General features: G+C 43.1%; 1 protein-coding gene across 1 annotated transcript in view; it reads right to left on the minus strand.

Moving 5' to 3' along the window:
- SERPINF1 (serpin family F member 1) overlaps positions 1-16,053 on the minus strand; it is a 133,688-nt gene that overhangs the window by 3,725 nt on the left and 113,910 nt on the right. The gene's annotated exons all lie outside the window — the stretch shown is intronic.

Genomic DNA, 16,053 nt, shown 5'->3' on the forward strand with positions numbered 1-16,053 from the left:
AAGCCCCATCTCCTCCTCGTCCGTGATAGACGGAACACTGATACAGTTTCCCAGCATTGTATCAGTGTTCCGTCTATCACGGATGAGGAGGAGGCGGGGCTTTGTTACAATGGACAGCCGCTGAACAGACTGCATAACACAGCGGAAGACACCTGCTGTTTTAGTAATCAAAGGTACGGCTGCAGATGGGCATTGTTTACCCAGTAGCTGCTACATTTTCCCACCCTAGGCTTATACTCGAGTAAATAAGTTTTCCCAGTTTTTTTTGAACTGATGATTTTATCATCCAATTACGTACAAGCAAAAATTCTGTTTTTTATTTTCCTTGCATTTCCCCCTCAGATTGACAGCAACTACACTTTCAAGGGCACTTCAAAGTGCACTTGCAGTGCAAAGTGGATTTGCCTTTAGTAAATAAACCCTATAGTCTATACATTACTTTTTCTCCCCATCTGCAGTGGCATGTGGCTCAGAGCCTCTTCTGCTTTAATAAACCACTCCGGGTCTGTGAGTATTCCTAAGGGATTCAAAGCTCCTTCTCCGCTTTGAGTGTAAGCAACATGTCTGTTTCCAAATGGAAGGGTGATCACTCTGCAGTTACAAATGCACCTTGTACTGCTGATATTGTTTGAAATGTTAAAGGGCAAAGATTGGCACAGAAAAATATTGTGTATCTTGTGTCTCTGTCAGCGACTATTTCTGATTTTGCTTCAGCTTGTGTTCCTCCCTCTTCCTACACCACTAAGGCCAGCCATACACAGAGCAAATTTATTTCCTGCAACCATGTCTTGGTCGTTGTGGCTTCTGTCCCCTGCATTCTCAGAGGCAGGTCTTTTCTTCCTTAACATTGAAAGACTATCATGTCATCAGTCATTGGGGGGGGGGGGTCACCAGGAGTGTGGCGATGGCAACAGGATTAGAGTACATCCCTTCTTGGGCAGAGCTTTAGCTCCAATAATCTGTGTGGTGCACTTTCCTGAGGTGGAGAGTTAGCAGGCATGTTTCCTAGGGAGATAGTATCTGGACCAAGGGGAATGGTCTGTGCATCCAAAGGTGATTCAATATGTGTTTGCCATTGCTTCATTTATACAAATCGAATCTGTTTGTTATTCCAGAAGTTCCTAAAAGAGGTTCTCCAACTTCCACATCCACTAAGTGGATGTGACAGATTGTTGTGCAGGCCTATGGGTTGAGAGAGAAAATGCCTCCTTTTCCCATTAAAGTCAACTCAACTAGAGCAGCGGGTACCTCTTGGGCTTTTCATTATCAGGCCTCTGAGACTCAGAGCTGTACAGCAGACTCAGAGGGTACAGCCTGGTCCTCTGTTTACACATTTTCTAAGTTTTATGAGATAGATGCATGTACCTCAGCATATGCTAGCTTCAACCAAAGAGTTGCAAACTGCTTTTTTTCCCTTGTTGGGCTGCTTCATCTATGGTATTTAGGTGTGCCCTTCCTTAAGTTAATACTACTTTTTAGATGACTCTCTACTGCTTAAGAACTCCAACCTGTCATTCAATGGACAATAAAGAAAATAGGATTTTTGTACTCCGCATAAAGTTCTTTACTCAGAGTCCTTTGAGGAACATTTAGTCCATCAACTTTGCTCTTTGGACCGCTAGCTACACCTGGCAAGATGTGACGTTGTAGGAGTTATAGCCTTAACCAGTTGCCGACCGCCGCACGACGATGCACGTCCTTGCCTGCCCACGGGTGGGGGGTCCGATCGACACCCCCCCCCCCGGTGCCTGCGCCGATCGGCAAATCCTCCCCGGCGATCGGTGGTGAGGGGGAGGCCATCCATTCGTGGCCCCCCTCGCGATCGCTCCTGGCCAATGGGATAATTTCCCTGCCTCTGTATTGTACACAGAGGCAGAGGAAATGATGTCATCTCTGCTCGCCATTTTCCATTCCGGCGCCGAGGAGAGAAGATTGTAATGTGAGTGCACCAACACACACACAGTAGAACATGCCAGGCACACATTACACCCCCGATCACCCCCCCCGTCACACTGACACCAAGCAGTTTTTTTTTTTCTGATTACTGCATGGTGCTATATACCAGGATTTGTGAGAAATGCTATATACCAGGAATGTGAGAAATGCTATATACCAGGCCTTGTGAGAAATGCTATATACTGTTTGTGACAGTTAGTGTGGTAGGGCAGTTAGGGTTAGCCCCCTTTAGGTCTAGGATACCCCCTAACCCCCCCAAAAAAGTTTTAACCCCTTGATCACCCCCCGTCGCCAGTGTTGCTATTTTTCTGATCGCTGCATTAGTGTCGCTGGTGACGCTAGTTAGGGAGGTAAATATTTAGGTTCGCCGTCAGCGTTTTATAGCGTCACAGACCCCCATATACTACCTAATAAATGTTTTAACCCCTTGATTGCCCCCTAGTTAACCCTTTCACCACTGATCACCGTATAACTGTTACGGGTGACACTGGTTAGTTCATTTATTTTTTATAGTGTCAGGGCACCTGCCATTTATTACCTAATAAAGGTTTAGCCGCCTGATCGCCCGGCGGTGATATGCGTCGCCCCAGGCAGTGTCAGATTAGCACCAGTACCGCTAACACCCACACACGCAGCATACACCTCCCTTAGTGGTATAGTATCTGAACGGATCAATATCTGATCAGATCTATACTAGCGTCCCCAGCAGTTTAGGGTTCCCAAAAACGCAGTGTTAGCGGGATCAGCCCAGATACCTGCTAGCACCTGCGTTTTGCCCCTCCGCCCAGCCCACCCAAGTGCAGTATCGATCGATCACTGTCACTTACAAAACACTAAACGCATAACTGCAGCGTTCGCAGAGTCAGGCCTGATCCCTGCGATCGCTAACAGTTTTTTTGGTAGCATTTTGGTGAACTGGCAAGCACCAGCGGCTTAGTACACCCCGGTCATAGTCAAACCAGCACTGCAGTAACACTTGGTGACGTGGCGAGTCCCATAAGTGCAGTTCAAGCTGGTGAGGTAGCAAGCACAAGTACTGTCCCGCTGCCACCAAGAAGACAAACACAGGCCTGTCGTGCCCATAGTGCCCTTCCTGCAGCATTCGCCAATCCTAATTGGGAACCCACCACTTCTGCAGCGCCTGTACTTCCCCCATTCACATCCCCAACCAAATGCAGTTGGCTGCATGAGAGGCATTTTCTTTATGTCCTCCCGAGTACCCCTACCCAACTAACCCCCCCAAAAAAGATGTGTCTGCAGCAAGCGCGGATACAGGCGTGACACCCGCTATTATTGTCCCTCCTGTCCTGACAATCCTGGTCTTTGCATTGGTGAAGGTTTTGAACCCTACCATGCACTTGTTGAGTATTAGCGTAGGGTATAGCATTGCACAAACTAGGCACACTTTCACAGGGTCTCCCAAGATGCCATCACATTTTGAGAGACCCGAACCTGGAACCGGTTACAGTTATAAAAGTTAGTTACAAAAAAAAGTGTAAAAAAATAAAATATATATATATATATATATATATATATATATATATATATATATATATAAAATTTAAAAAAAATAGTTGTCATTTTATTGTTCTCTCTCTCTCTATTCTCTCTCTATTGTTCTGCTCTTTTTTACTGTATTCTATTCTGCAATGTTTTATTGTTATTATGTTTTATCATGTTTGCTTTTCAGGTATGCAATTTTTTATACTTTACCGTTTACTGTGTTCTATTGTTAACCATTTTTTTGTCTTCAGGTACGCCATTCACGACTTTGAGTGGTTATACCAGAATGATGCCTGCAGGTTTAGGTATCATTCTTTTCAGCCAGCGGTCGGCTTTCATGTAAAAGCAATCCTAGCGGCTAATTAGCCTCTAGACTGCTTTTACAAGCAGTGGGAGGGAATGTCCCCCCCCACCGTCTTCCGTGTTTTTCTCTGGCTCTCCTGTCTCAACAGGGAACCTGAGAATGCAGCCGGTGATTCAGCCAGCTGACCATAGAGCTGATCAGTGACCAGAGTGACTCCAAACATCTCTATGGCCTAAGAAACCGGAAGCTATGAGCATTTCATGACTTAGATTTCGCCGGATGTAAACAGCGCCATTGGGAAATTGGGAAAGCATTTTATCACACCGATCTTGGTGTGGTCAGATGCTTTGAGGGCAGAGGAGAGATCTAAGGTCTAATAGACCCCATTTTTTTCAAAAAAGAGTACGTGTCACTACCTATTGCTATCATAGGGGATATTTACATTCTCTGAGATAACAATAAAAATGATTAAAAAAAAAAATGAAAGGAACAGTTTAAAAATAAGATAAAAAAGCAAAAAAAAATAAAGAAAAAAAAAAAAAAAGCACCCCTGGGCAATATAGTGTGTTTTAGTGCATTAAAATTTTAAAAAGTGTGTTTTTTCCCCAAAAAATGCGTTGAAAAATCGCTGCGCACATACTGTGTGAAAAAAAAAATGAAACACCCACCATTTTAATCTGTAGGGCATTTGCTTTAAAAAAATATATAATGTTTGGGGGTTCAAAGTAATTTTCTTGCAAAAAAAAATAATTTTTTCATGTAAACAAAAAGTGTCAGAAAGGGCTTTGTCTTCAAGTGGTTAGAAGAGTGGGTGATGTGTGACATAAGCTTCTAAATGTTGTGCATAAAATGCCAGGACAGTTCAAACCCCCCCCAAATGACCCCATTTTGGAAAGTAGACACCCCAAGCTATTTGCTGAGAGGCATGTCGAGTCCATGGAATATTTTATATTGTGACACAAGTTGCGGGAAAGAGACAAATTTTTTTTTTTTTTTGCACAAAGTTGTCACTAAATGATATATTGCTCAAACATGCCATAGGAATATGTGAAATTACACCCCAAAATACATTCTGTTGCTTCTCCTGAGTACGGGGATACCACATGTGTGAGACTTTTTGGGAGCCTAGCCGCGTACGGGACCCCGAAAACCAAGCACCGCCTTCAGGCTTTCTAAAGGCATAAATTTTTGATTTCACTCTTCACTGCCTATCACAGTTTTGGAGGCAATGGAATGCCCAGGTGGCACAATCCCCCCCCCCCAAATGACCCTATTTTGGAAAGTAGACACCCCAAGCTATTTGCTGAGAGGTATAGTGAGTATTTTGCAAACCTCACTTTTTGTCACAAAGTTTTAAAAATTGAAAAAAGAAAAAAAAAGTTTTTTCTTGCCTTTCTTCATTTTCAAAAACAAATGAGAGCTGCAAAATACTCACCATGCCTCTCAGCAAATAGCTTGGGATGTCTACTTTCCAAAATGGGGTCATTTGGGGGGGGAGGGGTGCCACCTGGGCATTCCATGGCCTCCGAAACTGTGATAGGCAGTGAAGAGTGAAATCAAAAATTTACACCCTTAGAAATCCTGAAGGCAGAGATTGGTTTTCGGGGCCCCGTACGCGGCTAGGCTCCCAAAAAGTCCCACACATGTGGTATCCCCATACTCAGGAGAAGCAGCTAAATTTATTTTGGGGTGCAATTCCACATATGCCCATGGCCTGTGTGAGCAATATATCATTTAGTGACAACTTTGTGCAAAAAAAAAAATGTGTCACTTTCCCGCAACTTGTGTCAAAATATAAAATATTCCATGGACTCAACATGCCTCTCAGCAAATAGCTTGGGGTGTCTACTTTCCAAAATGGGGTCATTTGGGGGGGGGGGGGGTTTGTGCCATCTGGGCATGTTATGGCCTTCAAAACTGTGATAGGTAGTGAGGAGTGAAATCAAAAATTTACGCCCTTAGAAATCCTGAAGGCGGTGATTGGTTTTCAGGGCCCCGTACGCGGCTAGGCTCCCAAAAAGTCCCACACATGTGGTATCCCCGTACTCAGGAGAAGCAGCTGAATGTATTTTGGGGTGCAATTCCACATATGCCCATGGCCTGTGTGAGCAATATATCATTTAGTGACAACTTTTTGTAATTTTTTTTTTTTTTTGTCATTATTCAATCACTTGGGACAAAAAAATTAATATTCAATGAGATCAACATGCCTCTCAGGAATTTCCTTGGGGTGTCTACTTTCCAAAATGGGGTCATTTGGGGGGGTTTGTACTGCCCTGCCATTTTAGCACCTCAAGAAATGACATAGGCAGTCATAAACTAAAATCTGTGTAAATTCCAGAAAATGTACCCTAGCTTGTAGACGCTATAACTTTTGCGCAAACCAATAAATATACACTTATTGACATTTTTTTTACCAAAGACATGTGGCCGAATACATTTTGGCCTAAATGTATGACTAAAATTGAGTTTATTGGATTTTTTTTTTTATAACAAAAAGTAGAAAATATCATTTTTTTTCAAAATTTTTGGTCTTTTTCCATTTATAGCGCAAAAATAAAAACGGCAGAGGTGATCAAATACCATCAAAAGAAAGCTCTATTTGTGGGAAGAAAAGGACGCAAATTTCGTTTGGGTACAGCATTGCATGACCGTGCAATTAGCAGTTAAAACGATGCAATGCCAAATTGTAAAAAGTGCTCTGGTCAGGAAGGGGGTAAATCCTTCCGGGGCTGAAGTGGTTAAAGAGGCAGTCATTCAATGCATCCATTTTATGTGCCTTAGGTTCATTTCTTTTGTTGGAGGCAGTATAACCCTCCATTATTTAAATACCTTCAAGCTGTGTCCCTCAATGGGTTTGGTGAGTATAAAAATTCTGTTTTCTTATCCATTGAGGGACACATAATTTAGAAAAGTGGGTTATATTGCTGCCTACAGGAGGATTGGACTCTGCAAACAAAATAATTGTGGGCCAGCCCAGGATAATCCCTACTACCAGGGCCTGATTAAGAGCATTATGGGCCTGGTGCTGAGGACTTTGGTGGGCCTTTTTTTAGGAGTAAATAAAATTAAAACACATACAATTTTTGTTTTAAAATAAATAAATTAAGCCAGGGCCAGACCCAGCTATCTGTCGCAGCACCGTCGACTAAAATACATAGCAATAAAGGTCAGGGGACTAGTGATCAAAATGTAGGTACAGATGTAACAACTGACCCAACTTTGCCCCCAGAGAAAGAGCCAACCCTAATGGATGTACTTATGGCAGTGAGTGTATGCAATAACTCAATTAAAGAACTTTGCGAACAGATGAAGGGAGTAAAAGAGGATCTGATACTGGTCAGACAGGACTTACAAAAAACAGCAGAGAGAACGACAGCCTTGGAAGAATGGGTCAGCCAGCTAGAAGATGATATATCCCCATTAATGAAAGAAGTGAAAAGGATGAAGGAACAGATATCTAAGCAGGCTTCCAAAATGGAGAATAGGAGTCGGAGGGACAATGTGAGGTTGGTGGGTCTGCCGGAAAAAAGGGCTCTAACTCTATGGAGTTCCTAGAAAAGTGGCTGGTTGAACTTTTTGGTAGAGAATCATTCTCAATGATGTTCTCGATTGTAAGAGCACATAGAGTCCCCTTCAGGGCCCCTCCAGAAGGGGGTTATCCTAGACAAATACTGATGAAGTTTCTTAACTATAAGGATAAAGTAATGTTGTTGCGAAAAACAAGGGAGGCCTGGGGTTCACCTAGTTAAGTGGGGGGGAGGGCGGGTAGGAGAGGGAGGGGGGATATCCAGCTGGGTGGCGGGGGAGGGGAGGGTTGGGGGAATGGGGTAGGAGGTAATCTAGGTATTGCTGAGGCACTGATAATGGGGAAGTTTGGTTTAAAGGTACTCGCAGCAAGCAGGAAAACTAGTGGAAATCACTTTTGTTGGACTCAGGCTTATACACAAAGTTTTGATTATACGAAAAAGGTATTTGAATCCCACATGAAAGGATTTAGTAAGTATGTATTTAGGTTGGTTGTGTTGGACACGTCATTTAAAGTCACGATTTTAGAGTGGAGGTGAAATGGAATTCACTGTTAAAAATGCATGATAGACAAGTATTAATTTGTAATGAATTTAATTTTAGTTAGATATATCCTCTAGGTCGGTATATATTTATTGACATATAGATGCAAGCTAAGACACTAAAAATAGGATCCTGGAATGTCAGGGAACTGGGGACACCGCTCAAAAAGCTGGCAGTACTCTCCATGATGGAGAGCTGCGGTGTAGATCTGGTCTGCCTGCAGGAAAAGCATTTAACTAAAAATACACTCCAGCAATTACAGTCGAAGAAATATCAATGTCAATTCCATGAGGTTCACTCGTTCTATAGTAGGGGGGTGAGCATTATGGTGAAAACAGGGGTGAACGTTTCCTGCAGGCAGTCCAGTATTGACGAGTTGGGCCAATTTATTTTTTTATACTGCTCAATTGATAGTAATATGCATGTGGTGGCAAATATATACATTCCTCCGCCCTTTAATTTAGATGTTATGTTTAGATTGAATTCCAGCTAGACAAAGAAGGGGTGCCGATTATAGCGGTAGGTGATTTTAATGAGATTTTGGATAGAAAACTGGATCGATTTCCTGTACGGACTCCCTCGGAGTCTGTGGAGAAGAGTCGCTTACGTCAATTCTTGGACGAAGTGGGGTTACTAGACCTATGGAGAGTGCGGAATCCAGGAGTCGCACAATATTCATGCTATTCAGCCTCTTATTCCGCGCTCTCTAGGATAGATTTGGTTTTGGGGAATGATAGAGCACTACAGATTACCGAGAAAATCTTATATTGGCCAAGAGGCATATCGGATCATTCCCCTGTGGTGGTTATATTGAACCTGGGAGGGAACAAAATCCGGAAAGAGTGGTAAATAAATCCGTACTGGTTTGAATTAATTAAAAAAGCAGATGGGGTTCTCCCTAAATTGAGAGAATTTGTAGAAATTAATGAAGGAACAGTTTCGCCTGTCGTGATGTGGAATGCCTTGAAGGCCTTCTGTAGAGGTGTACTAATACAGCAGGTGGCTTAACCACTTCAGCCCCGGAAGATTTTACCCCCTTCCTGACCAGAGCATTTTTTGCGATTCGGCACTGCGTCGCTTTAATTGACAATTGCGCGGTCATGCGACGTGGCTCCCAAACAAAATTTACGTCCTTTTTTTCCCACAAATAGAGCTTTCTTTTGGTGGCATTTGATCGCCTCTGTGATTTTTATTTTTTGCGCTATAAACAAAATAAGAGCGACAATTTTGAAAAAAAATGCATTATTTTTTACATTTTGCTATAATAAATATCCCCCAAAAATATATAAAAAACATTTTTTTCCTCAGTTTAGGCCGATCGTATCCTTCTACATATTTTTGGTAAAAAAAAAAAAAAAATCACAATAAGAGTTTATTGATTGGTTTGCGCAAAAGTTATAGCGTTTACTAAATAGGAGATAGTTTTATGGCATTTTTATTAATATTTTTTTTTTTACTAGTAATGGCAGCAATCAGCGATTTTTTTTTTTTTATTGTGACTGCGACGTTATGGCGGACATGTCGGACATTTTTGACACATTTTTGGGACCATTGTCATTTATACAGCGATCAGTGCGATTAAAAATACACTGATTACTGTGTAAATGACACTGGCAGTGAAGGGGTTAACCACTAGGGGGTGGGGAGGGGTTAAGTGTATCCTAGGGGAGTGTTTACTAACTGTAGGGGGATGGACTAGCAGTGTCATTACTCTGATCACTGCTCCCGATGACAGGGAGCAGTGACACTTGTCACTAGGCAGAACGGGGAGATGCTGTTTACATCAGCATCTCCCCGTTCATCCTCTCCGTGAGGCGATCGCGGGTATCCCCGTGGCGATCGAGTCCGCGGGACCCGACTCACGGAACTCCCGGCACGCACGCAATGGCACGGCAGGGAATTCAAATGGACGTTCCTGTAAGTCCATTTGCCTAGCCGTGCCATTCTACCAACATACATCGGCATGCGCCGGTCGGGAACCAGTTAAGAGAGGTGCTTGGGGCTGAAAATAATTATATAATAGACCTAATCCCTGAGAAGGAAACATTTGGGCTAGATAAACAAAAGTACAAGGTAGTTATTATGCAGAAGGCAGAGACTAGGTGCCTTCTCCAGCGACAGGTCTCCTTGGTAGAGGGGGAAAGAGTGGGAAAGGTGTTGGCACAGTTGGTGAAGTCCAATACTGCTCCATCCACTATTCTTGCCATCAGGTCCTTAGGAGGTGATATATTTTCAAATACTTCAAAGATAGTGCAAATATTCAGGGACTATTATGAAACTCTCTATACCACGCAGAAAAAGGGAATGGAGGAGTTCTTGGGGGATCTGGTAATTCCGGCCATCTTGCAGGAGGAAGGGATCTATTAGAAACACCAATAACACTTGCAGAACTTCAACAAGCGGTCGCCAGTATGGCAAACCAAAAATCTCCTGGCCCAGATAGACTTCCAATTGAGGCCTATAAACACTATGGTGATGTATTAATCCCAGAGTTGCTTAACCACTTACCGACCGCCGCACGACGATGTACGTCCAAACTTTAAACGGGGATATCGTTGTTATGGCAGCAGCTAGCTGCCATAACCCCGGTATCGCCATTTTCGTGCGGTGGCCGGCTTTCAGATAAAAGTGGTCCCTGTGGCGGATTCGCCGCAAGATCACTTTTATCGGTGGCGGGACAGGGCCCCCCTCCCGCCGAGATCCGGTGCCTTCCGCCGCTTACTGGAGCCGTCGGTAGCGGCGGAGGCGATCGCATCCTTCCCTGTGGTGTACCTGGAGATGAGATGATTGAGGCTAAGATGGCGCCCACTCGTCTCCATGACACTGCTGGGCGGAAGCGACGTCAAAACGTCACTTCCGTCCACGCCTCTTAAAGGCATATTTTTTTCAATGTCATTTTGTTAAATTACTTTTTTTTATTGCCTTTTAGTGTAAATATGAGATCTGAGGTCTTTTTGACCCCAGATCTCATATTTAAGAGGACCTGTCATGCTTTTTTCTATTACAAGGGATGTTTACGTTCCTTGTAATAGGAATAAAAGTGACACAATTTTTTTTTTTAAACAGTGTAAAAATAAATAAAATAATGTAAAATAAATAATAAAAGTAAAAAAAAAAAAAAATTTTAAACCCCCCCCCCGTCCCGAGGAGCTCGGGCGCAGAAGCAAACGCATACGCGAGTAGCGCCCGCATATGAAAATGGTGGTTAAACCACACATATGAGGTACCGCCACGACCGGTAGAGCGAGAGAAATAATTCTAGCCCTAGCCCTCCTCTGTACCGCAAAATATGCAACCTGTACAATTTTTTAAACATCGCCTGTGGAGATTTTTGAGGGTAAAAGTTTGACGCCATTCCACGAGCGGGCGCAATTTTGAAGCATAACATGTTGGGTATCAATTTACTTGGCGTACCATTATATTTCACAATTTTAAAAAAAATGGGCTAACTTTACTGTTGTCTTATTTTTTTTATTCAAAAAAGTGAATTTTTTCCAAAAAAAAAGTGCGCTTTTAAGACCTCTGCGCAAATATGGTGCAAAAAAAAGTATTGCAACGACTGCCACTTTATTCTCTAAGGTGTTAGAAGAAAAACCATATATAATGTTTGGGGGTTCTAAGTAATTTTCTAGCAGAAAAACCTGTTTTAAACGTGTAAACACCTAAAATCCAAAACGAGGCTGGTCCTTAAGTGGTTAAAACTCTAGGAGGGACAACCAAGGGGGGCCATCTGCCTGCTTCTATGATGGAGGCAACTATCATAGTACTGCAGAAAGATGGAAAGGACCCTCTCAATGTGTCTGCTTATAGGCCAATTTCTCTTTTATGCATCGATTCTGGCCAAGGTCTTGGCAGCTAGATTAGAGTTATTCACAACCTGGTCCATAGGGATCAGGCGAGTTTTATAGCCAATAGATCCACGAGTTTGAATATTAGAAGGGCCTTCTTGAATCTACAGTCTCCAACTGAGAATGAGGGTTCAAGGGCGGTATTGACTTTAGATGTGACTAAAGCCTTCGATAGTGTGGAGTGGGGATATATTTGGCGAGTGCTGGGGAAATTTGGATTTGGTCCCTCATTTATTTCTTGGATTAAAATGCTGTATGATAGACCTAAGGCAAGATAAAAAATTAACGGTGAGTTATCGGACTGGTTTGAACTTGAGAGGGGGACGAGACAGGGGTGTCCATTATCTCCATTGCTTTTCGCTTTGGCGATGGAGCCCCTGGCTGTCTCCATAAGAGCGAGTTCCGAGATTATTGGTTTCCAGAGAAAGATGGGCGAAGAAAGAATTGCGCTGTATGCGGACGATATCTTGCTATTCCTGGGTGATGCCAGTAATTCATTGTTAAAGGCAACGAGAATATTGGAATCATTTGGCAGTTTTACAGGTCTGGAGATAAACAGGGAGAAGTCTGTGTTATTACCTATAGACCCCATAAGTGCGTCAACAGTACATGGAATGCCCCAGTTGGTGACAGTGGATGCATTGAAATACTTGGGAATTGTCATGACAAAGGACCCTAACCAATACATTAGTAAAAACCTTATTCCACTCTTGTTGAAATTCAAACAAAAGATAGGCATTTGCAAACATTTTCCCCTATCAGTGGAAGGAAGATGTAGTTTAATAAAAATGATCTGGATGCCACAATTGTATGTTCTGCACAATTCTCCAGTGTGGATATGCAAGAAGTGGTTCAATAAAATTGAGAGCCTCTTTAGGGAATTGATATGGAAAGGGGGACAAGCCAGGATATGGTTACATGTACTTCAGCTCCCGGTGAGGGATGGTGGCTTTGCCCTCCCACAAACAGAACGCTATTTTTTATCAACCCAAGCAATCAACCCAACGCTATTTTTTATCAACCCAACTGCAGCAGTTATTGGGGTGTGGGGTTCCCCAAATGGCAGAATCTTGTTGATAGGTGCTTTACATAATACAATAATTGAGGCCCTAGAAGCAAGCTCCTTCCATTATGAATACCCCACAATCAAAATGTTAACCAAAGTATGGAAAATAGTTAAAAAACAGATGAGATACAATGGGGTTACTGAATATACTCCCATTTGGAACAATCGTAATCTGCAGGAAATTCTTAAGATAGGAAAAGTTAGAGAGTGGGAAGATCAAGGTATTAAACGGCTAAGACAACTATATACAGGTAATACACTAAAGAAACTTCCGGAGTTGGAATGTGAATTTAATTTGCCGCAGAGTTCCTTTTTTACGTACTGTTAGTTAGAACATGCTCTCAAACCTCAATTTAAGAACCACAGTTTAGTGTGGAAAGAAACGCCACTATTTCAATGTATATTACAGGTAGCCCCCACTAAGGGGTTAATATCTAAGATCTATAAACAACTAAGTAATGTAGTTAATGGTGAGGGTTTACTCCATGATGTAAGAGCTAAATGGGAAAAGGATGTAGGGGCAATGATGCAAGCGCAGTGGAAGAGAATTTTAGAGATGGGACCATTGTTATCGGCCCCCCCCCCCCCCCCAGAAGATAAGAAGATATCGCACCTGATGCTGTTAAACAGAGCTTATTATACACCTAAATGACTCTATAAGTTCAGAAGAAGATCTAATGATAGCTGTCCCAGATGTCGGGGGACTGGGGATCTCATTCACATATTGTGGAGATGTCCCAAGTTGTTCCAATACTGGGAGGGGGTGACTGAAAGCTTGAGAGATATATATTTGGTATTTTAGTGGAGAAGGAGGCCATAGTATGCATTCTCGGGTATAGATGGGTACAGGGGGAGAGGAAAAGTACCATACTGGCAATTTTGAGATGCTTGTTCCAGGCCAGAAAAACGATCGCACTGAAATGGCAATCAAAGGAACCCCCCACAGTAAAAGATTGGATTGCTACTTTAAATTAAACCCTATGCAGGGAAAGAATAGAGTATATCAAGAGAGGTAACTTTAAAGAATTTGACAGAATGTGGAAGCCTTGGTTTGAAAAAAATGGGTTGACCGTAATAGGAAGCAAAGAATACAACAGTGGGATACAATGATAAAACCGCCAGTTCCCTAGGGAAATGGAATACCAGACTAAAACAGGAGCTATAGGGCGTTTGCTCTGGTAAAGTTAAATAATAGCCAGTAGAAGCTTAGCTTGTTAAAGGTCCTGCATAGGAAAGTAAGGGGAGAGAGAGGGAAGGGTGTTAGTATGTAGGTACCATGGCATATATATTAACTTGGTTAACTCTGTGACTGGTCGTAGGAGTGGGCGCGGGGAGCTCCTTAGCCCCTTCTTTTTTTTTTTATTGTTTCCCGTGATAATATACTGATCTCCTATCTTACCTTCATGTACCGTCGGAATAAAGCTTTATAATAAAAAAAAAAAAGGGAACGCAGTTACCACAATGATGAGAAACTGAAAAGGAGACAGAAAATGAACGTTAAGTTGAATAAGCCTCCAGACAAAGTTTGCTGAAGTGGTAAAAAAAAAAGAATAAATAAATTATTAAAACACATTAAATTAAATAGAGATGAGGTAAGGGCGGGTGAGAGGGAGGGGGCTGAAAGGGGAGGGGGGGTGAGAGAGTAGCTTAAAGAGGAAGTAAACCCTTGATCAACATTTTTCCTTCTCCCTCCCCTGCAAAGTAAAGACATAATGTGCTAGTATGCATCGCATACTAGCATATTATGTGACACCTGCAAACTAAGCCTGCGCAGTTCCTGCTTCAGGCCGCATCCATCTTCACTGCTATTTCTTTCCAGGGCCACGGACTCCAGCTCTGTGACTGTCCAGAGCCGCATGGGAGCCGCTGGTCACAGCACTCGCTACTGAAGAAATGGCACGGGGCAGTATACTGTAAATATCTCCTAAACAGCGCACGTTTAGGAGATATTTACAGCACCTATAGGTAAGCCTTAGTCTAGGCTTACCTACAAGTACAAAGTGTAAAGGGATGTTTACAACCTCTAAGTAGAGTAGTAATGTGGGACTTGTAGCGTGTCATGGCAAACTGTGGGTGGGTCCACAATGGGGTAAGAGTGGGAGGGGCTTTAAGGGGCATAGTTAAAGAAAAGCCTTCTTGTACTCATAAAATATACTGAAATTGCTGTCCTGCAAGCCAGAGTCTCAGGAACATATACAAAGTTCAGCACAATCATTATTTTAAAAATGAAACCCTGCCATTACTTATGATTTTAGGTACACTGAAAATAGAGAGTCAACACTCCAAACTGTAATCCTTTCTCTGTTACCTCTGGACATTCCCCTTCCCCATCTGCTCACCTTTGCAATACAGGCTGATGGCAGGCTCAGTGGCAGGCAGGGCATGTTTACATCCCCAATGTCGGCAGCATTCAGCATGGTGATGATATACATATGAATACGCCCCACAATTTCCTATCAATGCTGCCAGTGCTGGGACAAGGCCATCCAGTGCCCAAGGCAAAGATACCAAGCTGCACCCCACACACACCATAGGGGAAGGGTTGGAAAGTGGGTCTTGGGGTGGGGTGTATGAGGTGGAATGTACGTGCTTTGACCTGGAGTGTGAGGAATGCATGGCACAAAGGCAGTGTAATGAAACCGGGTGGGGGGAGATGGATAGGAGGGAAACTCTGGAAGAGGTAAAAGATGGGTAGACTAAAGGTAGCATAATGGAGGGGAAGAGGTTTGCATTCAGAGGTGCTGTGATCTGTAAAGTGGTTGGTAGAGAGGCACAGTGACCAGCGAGAGGTGGGTGGCAGATGCTGTAACTGTGTAGAGAAAGTGAGTTGGTATGGTGGCAGGGAGTCGCTGTGACTAGGAGATGGGGTGGACTGTAATGAAAATGGGGTTGGAGGGAGGTGTTTTGTTGGGACCTTGTCAATGTTACCACCAGCTTCCTCCAGAGGTATATTTTGCTCAGCAGACTCCTGACTCAAGGAGCTCCTCCTCCAGATCCAGGGCTGCTAATTCCACTTTTCACAGAGAATGCCAGCAAATCCACTACCCTCTCCTGCAGTAATTAGTGCTTCTGGTCGGCCTGGACCAGTGGTAGAGCTTGTTGTCCCACTTACTGTGATATCACTACCTGCACTGTGGCTAAAGTGCGGGAAAGGGTTTAGTGTGTGTATGTAGTGGTTTCATTTCTGGAGAGCCAGTGACACTGCTGCCAGCTGCCTAAACTGATATCACAACTGCTGTCAGCACACCTTTGTCAGGGAACTTTCAATCAGTAGACGCCATCAACAAAATGTCTTTGGGCACATA

The sequence above is a fragment of the Aquarana catesbeiana genome, linkage group LG02, assembly GCF_042186555.1.
Source record: "Aquarana catesbeiana isolate 2022-GZ linkage group LG02, ASM4218655v1, whole genome shotgun sequence".
NCBI classification, from domain to species: domain Eukaryota; kingdom Metazoa; phylum Chordata; class Amphibia; order Anura; family Ranidae; genus Aquarana; species Aquarana catesbeiana.